This window comes from Halichoerus grypus, chromosome 2 (genome assembly GCF_964656455.1).
Source record: "Halichoerus grypus chromosome 2, mHalGry1.hap1.1, whole genome shotgun sequence".
Lineage (NCBI taxonomy): Eukaryota > Metazoa > Chordata > Mammalia > Carnivora > Phocidae > Halichoerus > Halichoerus grypus.
The window spans coordinates 31,769,397-31,783,737 of record NC_135713.1 but is presented as its reverse complement, the minus strand read 5'-3'; the positions used below and the strand labels follow the sequence as shown (position 1 = coordinate 31,783,737).

General features: G+C 38.2%; 1 long non-coding RNA gene across 2 annotated transcripts in view; it reads left to right on the top strand.

Moving 5' to 3' along the window:
- Positions 1 to 14,341, top strand: part of LOC118520425 (uncharacterized) — a 104,041-nt gene that overhangs the window by 44,919 nt on the left and 44,781 nt on the right. The gene's annotated exons all lie outside the window — the stretch shown is intronic.

Genomic DNA, 14,341 nt, shown 5'->3' with positions numbered 1-14,341 from the left:
ATATAAGTGAGTTCATCTGGTATTTGTCTTTCTCTGTTTGATTTATTCCACTAGCATAATGTCCTCAAGGTCCATCCTTATTGTTGTAAATGGCAAGATTTTATTCTTTTAATGGCTGAATAGTATATATAGTATGTATATATATATAGATATGCGCCACACTTTCTTCATCCATTCATTCATCAATAGACACTTAGGTTGCTTCCATATATTGGCTCTTGTAAATAATGCTGCAATGAATATGGAGATACATATATCCTTTTGAGTAACTGTTTTCATTTTCTTTGAGGAAATACCCAGAAGTGGAGTTGCTAGATCATATGGTAGTTCTATTTTTAATTTTTTGAGGAACCTCCATACTGGTTTTCACAGAGGCTGCACCTATTTACATTCCCACCAACAGTGCACAAGGGTTCTCTCCATATCTTTGACAACACTTGTTATTTCTTGTCTTTTTGATAAATAGCCATTCTGACTGGTGTGAGGTGATATCTCATTGTGGTTTTAATTTGTATTTTCCTGATGATTACTGATGCTGAGCATCTTTTCACGCACCCGTTGGCCATTTGTATGTCTTCATTTTTTAATTGGAATTTTTGTTTGTTTGTTTTTGCTATTGAGGTCTTTTACCTCTTCGGTTAATTTTATTCCTAGGTATTTTATTCTTGTTGTTGCAGGAAAGTCTCTTATTAAAATAAGTTAAACATGTAAGACAATTAAAAGAAGTCAGGTCATCCTTTTGCCATGTCATGGTTCTGTAGGATCTTTAACTGGACTCTTGCATGGAGTCCAACTGAAAAAATTACACAAGCAAGTTCCATTGTAGATTTTAAGTTGCAGATATTCTTCTGTTCTATGGTTCTCATTCAACCTGTAGGATATTTTCTTTTTAATTTGGTATCTGTGTTAGTCTGCTAGGGTTGTCATAACAAAACACTGTGGACTGGGAGCTTAAATAACAGAAATTTATTTTCTCAGTTTTGGAGGCTGGGAAGTTCAAAACTGAGGTGCCAGCTGTTTTGGTTCCTGTGAAAGCAGACAGCCAACTTCTCACTATGTCCACGCATGACAGAATGAGCTGAACTCTAGGGTTTCTGCTTATAAGGACTCTATTGCTTTTAGATCAACGCCCTACATTTATGATGTCATTTAATCTTAATTACTTCCATAAAAGCCCTTTCTCCAAATACGGTCACATTGAGGGTTAGGCATTCAGCATATGCATTTTGGGGGGGACATAAACACTCAGTCCATAATAGTGTCTAAGGCTTTCTTATAAGAAACGAGTTCCTCTTGCCTAAGGGAATGATTAGAACACAGGAACAGTTACCAAAGTGTCAAGCATCTTCCTTAAACCAAAAGAGAACCAAAGTTTCATACTGAAGGTCAATCTGGATTCTTTTGTTGTCCAGGACATTGAAATAAGCCTTAAGGAGGCTGGTTTAAGTTGTTGTTGCAATTTTTTTAAAGCCCATCTGTCAAGAATTTTGTCTCTTTTTTTCTTACTGACTCTAAGAGCTGATTTCTTGAATGTTGCTTGTGGTCACATTTCTGTACAGAATAGTTTGAATTACAGTTGTGTGTCTTTCAGCTCTAGGAACCCAAGAAGGGTATCATGTATTTCTCTAGATTTAGTTTCGAAGTTGTGCTCCCCAGAGACCATGTTTTCAGGTAAATAATTGTCATTTGAAATCCTTAAAGAAAGTCTTCAAATAATATGAGAAATTAATAGGGAAGTATTACATTATTTAACGATTACAACAAGTTACAATAAAACAGTAGATGAAATTGGCCACAGTTCCATATAACAACCCGTGTCCGTCCATAGATGAATGGATAAAGATGTGGTACACACACACACACACACACTATGGAATAGTACTCAACCATAAAAAAGAATGGAATCTTGCCATTTGCAGCAACATGGATGGATCTAGAGGGTATAATCATAAATGAAATAAGTCAGAGAGAGACAAATACCATATGATTTCACTCATATGTGGAATTTAAGAAACAAAACAAACAAAGAAAAAAAGAGATATACAAAAAACCCCAGACTCTTAAATACAGAGAACTGGGGGGTGCCAGAGGAAATGTGGATGGAGGGATGGGTGAAATAAGTGAAGGGGATTAAGAGCACTGAGTAATGTATGGAATTGTTGAAACATATTGGACACCTGAAACTAATATGACACTGTATGTTAATTATACTTGAATAAAAATATATAAAAATAAATTTAAAAATAGAATAACAATAAATGACTGTATATTAATATTTTTAAAAACCAGCACAGAACCAGGGAAGTATTATTTGATCATCTGAACCATTTCCTTATGTTGTAGAGGACTGGTTGGCAGCAACCTCATGTGCGTTTACTTGTGGCTTAGTCTTTCATTTAGTGTGAGGTCAGCTGTTGTATAATATAGTTCACTGGGATTTCAGCCTTCCCTTACATCATATACCACATTATCATAATTGATGGAAGCCACCTTTAAAATACCAAATTATATGGCTGAAGGAACATCTTATCAAAACAAGTGCCTTGTGAGCTGCATGGCTAGTAGATGGGAAGATTTCCATTAATTTCCAGCCTTTGTTCTCACTTTACTTTCTGTTCTATCCTCATCATGTTCAGGAGGCTGCAGTCCCCAAAATGAGGGTCAGAACCCCCTGTGCTGTCAAGCAAGAGTCAGAATTGCTTTACCCTCAGACACTTTTGCTTCCAAGGGGTAAAAGGCTTTTAGTATTATATTAAAGCACTAATTAGGAAATAGTTGTAAAGTTCTTTGAGAAGGAAGAGCACCAATTGTATGAATTTAAGGAGATGTTATCTTTTCATTATTTATAAAACACCTTGAAGTGTAATTATCCTTGTTTTTAGAGAATTTTGTTTGAATGCAACAGGATGTTGTGATTATTGTCTGAATTAGTGAGTGTTCTAAGAGCTATAATTAGATTAGAGAAACCAGAGGGGGACATGATGGACTGGAAGCTTGGCTAAGGACTAGGACTTGAGAAGAGGCACACATAGAAGGACTGGATCACAAGTGATTTCAGTGGTCTTCTTTCTGCCACTGGCTCTGGATGGCAAGAATATGGCAGAGAAAAGGAAACTTTCCTCACAAATAGCTAACTCTGTAAATTTGTCAAAGGTATAGCATTCTCTTGGCCTCAGGTATTATAAGCACAGTGTAGAAGGAACATGGACTTTGACATCAGTCAGTTCTGGTTGGAATCTTGACTTTGTTTCTTTTTAAAAAAATATTAAATATTTAATGTGTAAATATTAAACAACACTCTCCTGTACAAGCATTGGACCAAATAAGAAACCAAATGGCAAATCAAAATATGTCTCAAAACAAAGGAAAAAGAAAACACAATGTTTTAAAACCTATGGGATACAGCAAAAGCAGATGTGGAGTGAAATTTATGCTATCAATGCTTGCATTAAGAAAAAAAGTTCAAATAAACTACTTAACATTACACCACAAGGAACTAGGAAAAGAAGAAACCTGGCTGAAATTTAGTAGAGGAAGGAAATAAGAAAGAAAAATCAGAACTAAATAAAATAGAGACTAGAATAAACAATAACATAACATTGAAACTGGACCAGTTTTCCCAAAAAATAAAATTGGCAATGCTTTAAGCCAAATTAACTAAGGAGAAAGAGACGACTCAGAAACCTAAATGAGAAATGGAAGAGAACAATACAACAGATAACCACAGAAATACATAGTGTGGTAACAGATTACTACGAACAGTTACATACTCGCAAATCAGATAATTTAGAAAAAGAAACCAGGTAATTCTTAAAAACACACAAGTTACCAAAATGCAATCATGACTCTTGAATCCAAGAAATAAGAAATCTTCTTAGACCAATAACAAGAATGAAAGTTGAATTAGGAATCAAAAATCTCCTAGCACAGAAAAGCCCAAGACAACATGGTTTCAGTGGTGAATTCTACCAAACATTTAAAAAAGAAATTAATGACAGTCTTTATCAAAATCGTACAAATAATGGAATAGAAGGAACACATTCAAAATCATTCCATGATATCAAAGCAGGATAAAAACAATACAAGAACAAAGAAGTCTAGTTTGTCTGATGTAAATATTACTACTATGACTTTTTTTTGACATCCATTTGTATGATAAATGTTTCTCCACCCCCTCACTTTCAATCTGCAGGTGTCTTTATGTCTAAAATTAGTCTTCTGTAGACAGTGTATAGATGGCTCTTGTTTTTTAATCCATTCTGACACCATGTGTCTTTTGAGTAGAGCGTTTAGTCCATTTACAGTCAAAGGAATTATTGATAGATATGTGTTTATTGCCATTTTATTACTTGTTTTGTCATTGTTTCTGGAGATTTTCTCTCTTCCTTCCTTTGCTTTGGTCAAGGACTTTTGGTCTCTCCTTTGCACTTGAAGAGTCCCCTTTAATATTTCTTGCAGGGCTGGTTTAGTGGTCACAAACTCCTTTAGTTTTTGTTTGTCTGGGAAACTCTTTATCTCTCCTTCTATTCTGAGTGACAGCCTTGCTGGCTATCTTTGGCTAGCAGATTTTTCCCATTTAGCACTTTGAATAGATCATGTCACTCCCTTATGGCCTGCCAAGTTTCTGTTGAGAAATCTCCAGCTAGCCTTATGGGTTTTCCCTTGTGAGTTAAGGACTTTTGTCTTGCTACTTTTAAGATTTTTCCCTTATGGCTATATTTTGCAAATTTAATTGCAGTATGTCTTGGTGTTGGCCTGCTTTTGTTGATTTTGTTGGGAGTGCTCTGTGCCTCCTGGATCTGGATGTCTGTTTCCTTTCCCAGATTAGGGGAGTTTTTTGATACTATTTATTAAAATAAATTTTCTGCTCTCTTTTCTCTTTCTTCTTATTCTGGGACTGCTGTAATATGAATGTTACTACATTTGATAGAGTCACTGAGTTCCCTAAGTCTTTTTTCATGTTGCATAGTTTTTCTTTCTCTCCTTTGTTCAGCTTCATTATCTACCTTTATTTTATTTCCTAGGTCACTAATTCATTCCTTTTCTCCTTCCAGTCTGCTATTCATTGCATCAGCCTTGTTTCCAATCTTGTTTATTGTACTCTTCATCTCTGATTGATTCTTTTTTAACTCTTCTTTCTGTGGTAAGGGTCTCACTGTCTTCTATTCTTTTCTCAAGCCCAGTGAGTATCCTTCTGACTGTTGATTTAAATTCTTCATCAGGCATGTTACTAATATCTGTTTTGCTTAGATCTCTGGGGTGGCCTTATCTTGTTCTTTCATTTGGGATAAATTCCTCCATCTTGGCATTTTGTCTAAGTCTCTGCCTTCCGTGTGTTAGAAATGCCAGTTATGTCTCCTGCTCCTGAAAGGAATGGCCTTATGAAGAGGAGGTCATGTAGCGCCCAGGGTCTGGTTCTTCAGAGAGTGTCCCTGTGTGTGTTATGTGCACGTTGCTGTTGTGTTTGGCTGCTCTGTACTTTGGGCCAGTCATCTGCAGAGGCTCTCCTTGCCTGCTGTGGACAGTTTCGTCCTTGGCCTGAATGTGGTGAGTTTTAACTAGGCGTGCTCTGGTCTGCTTGTGAAATGAGACCTGATGCCAACTCCACCACTACTGAGGCCCTATAGAACTCTCTGGTCAGGAGACGTGCTGTGGGCAGGGGTTTGTGCTGGTCTTCTGAGGAGGGGCTTGTGCTGTACTGGGACTGAGGCAAGCTTGACCGAGAAGGGCAATTCCACTGGGGCCCAGGGGGGTGGGGTTTGGTGTAAGTTAGCCAGTGTTGGTGCTGTGCTGCTTCCCACAGGTGGCTCTGTGTTTATGGTGAGTGGTGGGAGAGGAAAATGGCACCAGCCAGCTCCTTTGTTCCCAGAGAGGGGTTTCCATGAATACTGCCTCTCAGGGAGGCACTCAGAAAAGAATGAATAATGTCTTCCTTGTGTGCCCCAGGCATTCTCAGATTGTTGTTTCTATGCCGTCTGCCCTCTCTCCGGAGCAGTACAGTGCCCTCCTGGCTCTAACCCAGCCAAACTGCTGACCTTTAAAACCCTAAGCTTTAAGCCTCACTGGTTGCAAGACTCGAAATTCAGCCCTTCCTGTTTTCCAAGCCCAGGGCTTTGGGGAAGTGTTCTTCTGTGTTCCCCGGTGTGCTCCTCTCTCTCTCTCTCTTTCTCTTTCTCTGGGGTATTTAGGATGATTTGATGGTTATCTAGTTGTGTTTCTGGGATGAGACGCCTAGGGTCCTCCTACTCCACCACCATCTTGGAGACTTTGACTTTGTTTCTTAGGAGTTATTTTGATCCTGACTAAACACCTAACTTCTTTGATCTAGCTTCCTAATCCACGAAATGGGAAAAGTAATACATAATGTGTGGCGAGTACTAACTACTGGGAAAAGTAATACATAATGTGTGGCAAGTACTAACTACTGTGGCAAGTACTAACTACTGGGCCCAAATAATGGGTGCTCAGTAAATTGTATTGATAATCATGATAATTTTTAGTCATATAACATGAGAAAAAGATGAGAAAGTTCAGCCTAATTGACAGTGACCTTTCTTTCTTTCTTTTTTTTTTTTGAGTTGGGCCTTGCATTGTAATGGTTTCATCAGCTAAAACTCTTGGCTCTAACAGGTTAATTGGTTACTCCTTTAAGAAAACCGCTATTTGTATTTCAAGAGATATCCTATAGGCATTACAACAATTTAACCCCAAGAATGGCTTTAGTAGGAATTTCAAACAGAGTCAGGCTGGTGGAGAAAGATTTAGGGAGTATGACCTACTCTGGACTTTCATATGGAGGACAGTTTACATAACAAATAGCAGTGACATTTTACATTCAGAGTTTAAGAGTTTGGTGTTTGATGAGGGCATTAATGCAATGGACAGGAAAGGACATAGTGCATTTATAAGTCAATTGTTGCTACATTAAGATCAAGTATGACAGTATTAGTCCATTGTTGACGTGTAAAATGGGCTTTTCTACCTCCATTACAGCACCTCATGGTTTTCAGACTTAGACTATGACTATTCCAGAAAGAATGCAAAAAAATATTTATGAGTATTTTGGACACAATTTAATTTCCCCATTGATCTACTTATTTTTTTAATTACTGAAATAATGCATATTTATTCTAAAAAAAACCCTTAACAATTCAGAGGTATATAGAATAAAAATTGAATATCCTTTACCTTAAAGAAATTTTAACTTTGAAAGTTTTTTGAAAAAATATTTCATCGACATTTCAGTTTTTATTGCCATTTGAAAGATGATGAGGGGCCTAGTGGCATCCTGGTGAAGGTTTACAAACTGTCAGCATTTGAAGTGTGCACACTATAATCTCTGTTATCCACGGGTTCTTTCAGGATGACTCCTAGGCATAGTGACAGGACAGGGACCCAAGCTTCTGGCCTGGGAGCTTCCATACAGGTGTCAGGGATTTGTCACACATGAATACAAGAGAGAGGAACCTAAAGTTTCCCTTTAGGAATAACCAACCTCATAACCAACCAATAAAAAAATACTCCTGTAGAAGAAGCTGTGGTCCCAGTGTAATGTATTTTGTTGTTGGGAGGAGTGCAGAGAGAGGGACTTATGGCTGCAGGGCCCTTTAAAGTGGAAAGGATGACATTAGGCTTTTAAAGTGGAGTTTCTGTCTAAGGTTCCATTTCTGGACTCGTCAGTGTGGAAAAGTAGCAAGACTTATAGGAAGTAGTGTTGATCATTGCCGAAGACCTCTGCTGAAATGATTATTGCTGAAAAGTATTTATAAAAGACCTATTAGAGTTCTTGTTTTCTGGCCAGCCGGAGCTTACAAGTTTCTCTCCACACCCATGGCAGCAGATGTTGAGGACGTGTATATAGCTGAGAAAGTGTTGAATGAATTTATGGATGTGCCATTGTATACAGGAAGGACTAAGTGTATGCTGGATGGTGGAATAACTATGAGAATAATTGAGAAACCTCATTTAAAAAATTCTTTTGTTATCTATTTCTTCTTTGTTCAAAGAAAGGATTAGGCCAACTTTTAGGGATATGTTTCAGTTATCTACTGCAGTGTAACAAATCACTCTGAAACTTAATGGCTTAAAATAGTAGCATCTGTCTATGGACTGAATTCAAGTGGGAGGTTCTTCTGCTGGTCTTGTCTGGGGTTATGCGGCTTCTGTTATCTGGGGGTTATCTAGGGCTAGAAGTCCAAAATCGCTTTACTCATATGTCTGGCACCTCAGCTGAACTATCTGGACCAGATGGAGGCTGGCTTGGAATTCATTTCTCTCACTCCCTTCCTCCCTTCCTCAATCCCTCCCTCCTTCTATCCCCTTCTCCCTCTCTCTCTCTCTCTCCTCACAGTGTCTGCAGCAAAGGAGCTGGACCTCTTTACATGGTGGTTTAGAGCTCCAAAGAGGGTGAAAGCAGAAGAAGCTTCCATATCTCTTATATAGGCCTAGGCCAGGACTTGCAAAGTGTCACTTTCCCCACCTTCTCTTGATTAAAGAGAGTTACAAGGCCAGCCTGGATTTCATGTCAGAGGGAAAGGAGACTAATTTCTTAATGAAAAGAACAGCCAAAAATTTGGATCATCTTCATTTCACCAATATACAGGACATGCAATAATAACCTCTAAAAATTGCCATTAAACTTTTTGATTGAAGGGCAACTATCAGATGGGATATGTTTTACACCAACAGAAATGGTCTAATTTCAAGGGCCCCAAAAGGTCATCTTGCCAACTAGCGTGGCCCAAGGTTTAAGATTTTTTTTGATCAGAGTTACTCATAAAATTTTACAATATTAGAGTTGGGAGAGAATTTGGAAGTCACCTGGCCCAACTGAATGTTTTTTGACAAAAACAAGATTACAGACATTAATCTGTAACACATCAGTGTAGCATATGGGCTAGCTAATTTGTTTATGTGACTAATTCACTATGACTTCAAGGACAGGGTCATGGGACAAATACATTTACATGGAAGGGAAAAATGTAGGAAAATATTCAGAGTATGGGATGTGTTCTTAACCTAGCAAGGCCCTACGAATGGAGATGTGCATGATAGTCCTCCATAACACAGAGTGCTTAGAATAGAGCATAGATCAGAAAATCTGTAAGATATATTTTACCAAGCTTACAATTTTGCTCCAGAGAGGAACTTAAAAGTGATTTACTACAACTGTCTTCCCACTAGTCCGAAAGAAGACTTCTTGGAAGAAGTGTTTCAACATCATTGGAAATGAGAAGCAGCTTTCTCATGAACTGCTTAGTTAATATAGAGAAATACTTAATTTTCCTCTCAGAGGTTGTCTTTTCTCGTACCCTTGTATAAGCTTGAGGTTTACTGAAAGATATATCTTGGCTGATTCTCATCGTTGTCTTTCTATAAGACGTCTTCCTTGTCTTCTTAGAAAAGGAAGGTGTTAATCGACTGATCTGAGATTGTGTTGATATTTTCAGAATGTATGTTTCTGGTGTGGGTTAGTATTCTAGAGTGTGTGTTTATCTTAATAGAGCCCAGCAAAGCCCAGCCTACCGGCCTTTGCCCCTGAGCTTGTTGAAACAACATGTCCTATTTCATTTTGTAGTTGTCCTTGTTAGCTGGGCTTAGCAGCTTTGGTCTTCTCATTTTCTGAAAATTATGAGTATGCTTTGAGGTATCGACATGCCTAAACATGTTCTCAAGGAAGCTTCCCAAGAGGAGCTTCATTGTGAAGCCAATACATTTTAGCTGAAAAAGGATAATTCTGTAAAAGAGGAAATAACAGGTAAGGGATTTCCCACTGAAAATGGTAAGTCAGGGATTCCCTCCATCCCCTTTTCCTGCCCCTGAACTGGCTGATAATGTTGCTATTTCCTCTTTCCAGTTTCTGGCCTCTGTCTCCTCGTTGACCAGCCCAGTGTCCATAACAGGAGCTGTTCCCATGTGCACTTTCTGAAAAGGGTAGAGCTCCTTTTTGTAACATTTGTAAGTTCTTTTTGGGCCTGAGTAATTTTTTTTTCCATCAGTATACGAGTACTGTGATCCTTGAACTTATTTAGAGAGAATTTGTGCATATAGTGGGTGTACTAAAAAAACCCGATTCAATTAAAAATTTTTTTTTCTTAGACACAGAATAATTTCAAATGATTCTGAAGTATTTAAAACGTCTTAGTATTTGAGAAAAATACTCAGGTCCTAGCCTGTTTCTCAGTATCAAAGATTCATGGAGCTTGGAACTAATTCACAACTCTAGGTTCTGCTTCACTTGGTGCCCTTATGATTGAATTAGCTAAAATGGTAAGCATTTAATGAGTTGAGAAGACAAATTTCCCGGTCCGACGTGTGATATTTGCAAAACTTTAGATTTCTGTTTCAATAAAGCTTAAACAGAAATTCTATGCAATTAATTCTATGCAGTGAATTTATGGGACTTTTGACTGACCAGGAAAGCTGGCATTGCTAATATGTGCCTCTGCTGAGGTATCATTTTTCTTTTGAAACTTCATTAAAGTGTAACAGGGGTAAACCAATGCCTATTGACTCACAGTTTGGATTTCTCATTTGCTTTACTGATCTGATGTAATGGCTCTATGACTCATTTTGCACTATTAGAAAAGACACCTCTTGGCTAGAAAGGTCTCTGGTTGTTTGCAGTGCCTACACATTTGCCTTTTTGTCTTCACTCACCCTCCCATTCCCCATTTCCTGTGTGATCTCTAAAGGACAGGTTTTCTTGGAGACCGCTGAGCTGGTCAACACCAGAATATCTAGGTGGTCATCAGAAAGAGCAGTGTCTTAGGATTCTGTGGCTAACAGAGATGTCAGGGAGTCTAAAACAATTTAGGTGAAGGGGTGAAACACATCTAAAGGTCTGCCTTTCTGGTTCCTTGGGAATCTGTGCTAGCATGGGTCTGCCATGAGTGTTTTCCGATGTTGCTTCACTTGCATGGACCCATGTAGGGCTTGAATTTCACTGATGATATGTGATATGGAATATCTTTTTATATGCTTATTTTCTATCTGCATATCTTCTTTGGTAAGGTGTCTGTTAAGGTCTTTGGTCCATTTTTGTGAGGTGGGTGTGGCTTTCATAAAATGACCAGGACCTCCTGCACTTTCCATTAGGGGCAACTGAGAGAAGAGGTACACCCCCCCCCCCCAAGCTTGGCCTCCAGACCCAGAGTTCCTGCCCATTGTTATCAGAAATCAGATTTCAGACAGCAGCCATCTTCCCATGGTTGTGGAGACTCTCGGAACAGGCTAGAACAAGAAGAGAACAAGTCGTCAACCAATTTTGCGCAAACTCAGGCTAGTTTAGCCGTCTCAGAGAAAAAGAACAATTTTGCCTGAAGGCATTTCTGGTACTGATTGTAGGCTGAGTGTGCCCAAGAGACGAGGAGCTCCTAATCTGGAATAGCTTGTCAGCTTCTGGGTGGTGGTGTGCGGAAGAGGGGGGGTGCTGAGGAGATCTGCAATCAATTCTGTAATCAGAGGGCCTAGCAGAAGAGAGAGACAGGAGAGAAGGAAAGTAGAGGAGAGGAGGAAGGAGAAAGATTTGGGATAGGAGGTTTTCCAAGGGAATAGAAGTAAAAGAAAGGATTGGGAGGGCAAAGACAGATCCTTGAGGGACTCCTGCTCCTGATGGTGTCTCTGTCAATCCACCTTCCCTAGTAAGGTGTTATCTGCATAGGACAATCTGTAGAACAATCTTACCTTCTTTCAAAGTCATGAGACACACATCTAGGTTTCTGGCATGCAGCATATTTTCTTTTTCTCTGACATTTATTTATTTATTTTTTTTGAGTAAACTCCTCAAAAGAATCGGCTGTATTGCCACATCAACTCCTCATTACCTGGCCTCTTTTGAACCCACTCCAGTTACACTCCCTTCTTTTCTATGCAGGTGAAACGCCTATCAGGGTCTCCAGGGTGCTCCATATATCTACCAATCTCCCCTCTACCCTGTATTGGCCTTACTGTTCCTCCAATACCTGAAGACATCTTCCACCCCAGGATTTTGTACTTGCTCTTTTCTTTACAGTGCTCCTGCCCTAGCAATGACTCAGTTTCATATTTCATTCTGTTTCTCAGAGAGGCTTCTAAGATTACTGTGTCTTTTCCCTGTTTCCATGTCTTGCATTCTTCATATCATTGCTCATGACATGACAGTATGTATAGTACTAGAATTTAAGCTTCACAAAGGCAGGTACCTTGCCATTTACTGCTTTATATAGAACAGAGCCACATGCATAGTTGGTGTTGATTCATGGATGACAAACCTGGATCAACCAGCTACCTTACCATATGGTATTCAGATAGCTCTCAGGATGATGGATGTGTCAGTCGATTCATATTTGTTATTTATTTAACGTGTGGTTTTTGACTAGTCCTACTTAATTTGAATTAAATATGTTGTTTTGTATTTCCGGTAGATTGCAAACTTACAGAAAGCATTATCTAACATCTGAGAGTGTTACATCTAAGCAAATTGGTGACAACAACACATCAATGTTACCTTCAAGATTTTATATACATGTATATTTAAAGAGTTAGTTTTTTTAGAGCAGTTTTGGATTTATAACAGAATTCAGGGGAAGGCACAGAGATTTTTCCATATACCTGCTGCTCCCACACATGCACAGCCTTCCCCATTACCCACATGCTTCACCGGAGTGGTACATTTATTACAACTGATCAACCTGCACCAATACATGGTAATAACACAAAGTCCATAGTTCACCTTAGGGTTCACTCTTGGTCTGTTATACATTCTGTGAATTTGCATAGAAGTATAATGACATATATCCATCATTATAATATCATCTAGAGTATTTTCACTGCTCTAAAAGTCTTCTGTGCTACCTATCATCTCCATCCCCTGGCAACCACTGATCTTTTTATTGGCTCTGTAATTTTGCCCTTTATAGAATGTCATATAGTATGGATCATACGATATGTAGCCTTTTCACATTGATTTATTTTATTTAGTGATATGCATTTAAATTTCCTACATGTCTTTTCATGACTTAAGAGTTTAGTTCTTTTTAGTGCTAAATAATATTCCATTGTCTGAATGTATCATTTTATCTATCCCTTTACCTACTGAAAGACATCTTGGTTATTTCCAAGTTCTGATAATTAGGAATAAAGCTGCTAAGAACATCTGTGTGTAGGTTTTTGTGTGGACATAAGTTTTCCACTCTTTTGCCCAAATACCAAGGAACACATTTGCTGGATTGCACAGTAAGAGTATGTTTAGTTTTATAAGAAACTATCAAAGTCACTCTACCATTTCGCTACCCCAACAGCAATGTATCAAGGTTCTTGTTGCTTCACATCCTTGTCAGCATTTGGTTGTGTCTTTGTCAGTGTTCCAGATAGTGGCCATTCTAATCAGGGTATAGTGGTATCTCATTGTTGTTCTAATTTGCATTTCACTGATGATATGTGATATGGAGTATCTTTTTATATGCTTATTTTCTATCTGCCTATCTTCTCTGGTAAGGTGTCTGTTAAGGTCTTTGGTCCATTTTTTAATTGGGTTGTTTGTTTTCTCATTGTTGAGTTTTATGGATTCTTTGTATATTTTGGGTAATAGTCCTTTAGCAGATATGTCTTTTGCAAATATTTTTTTCCCAGTCTCTGGCTTGTCTTCTAATTCTCTTGATATTGTCCTCACTTAAAAAACTGCAGAAAGGCAGAGAACTATTAGACTTCTACTTGGTATATGATAGCTGCAGCAGAAAAATGCAAAAAAGGAAACCCACGAGAACCTCCCAAAACTCAGGCTTGTATTGAAAAACAATTCAGTTCAGCTAAATATTGACCAGGTGTTTTTGATGTAACAAGTATGATAAAGCATTAGTTTTCATCTAGACTTCAACACAGTAGTGTTGCACACTATGTAGGCATTTCAAATTTATTTTTACTTTTTTAACTTTTTCTTGTTTTGTCTTGGTTTTGTCTTCAAGTGCACAGAATTGGAACAACCTCAGTGCATATCCTATGATACAGTCTCGTCACTGGTCTATGTGTGCCTTGTATCTATCTCTCTACCTATCTATCTATCTATCTATCTATCTATCTATCTATCTTTTATCTATCAATCATTATTAATAATGTATTCATTCATGAACCCATCACTAAAAATAAGAGCTAAATTTTTGATAATAATTTTACATCAAATGATATGGTTCCCCTCTCCTATGCCACTCCTTGCCTTTTTCTTCCTGAGGAAGCATCACCCTTAATCCCATGGTTTTGTTTCACTTGTTTCCCTCTCTTTTCTTTTAATATAGCTTTATTGCATTGTATCTATTCCTAAATAAGGTGTCATGCTGTATATGTAATTTTCTGGGACTTGTATGTA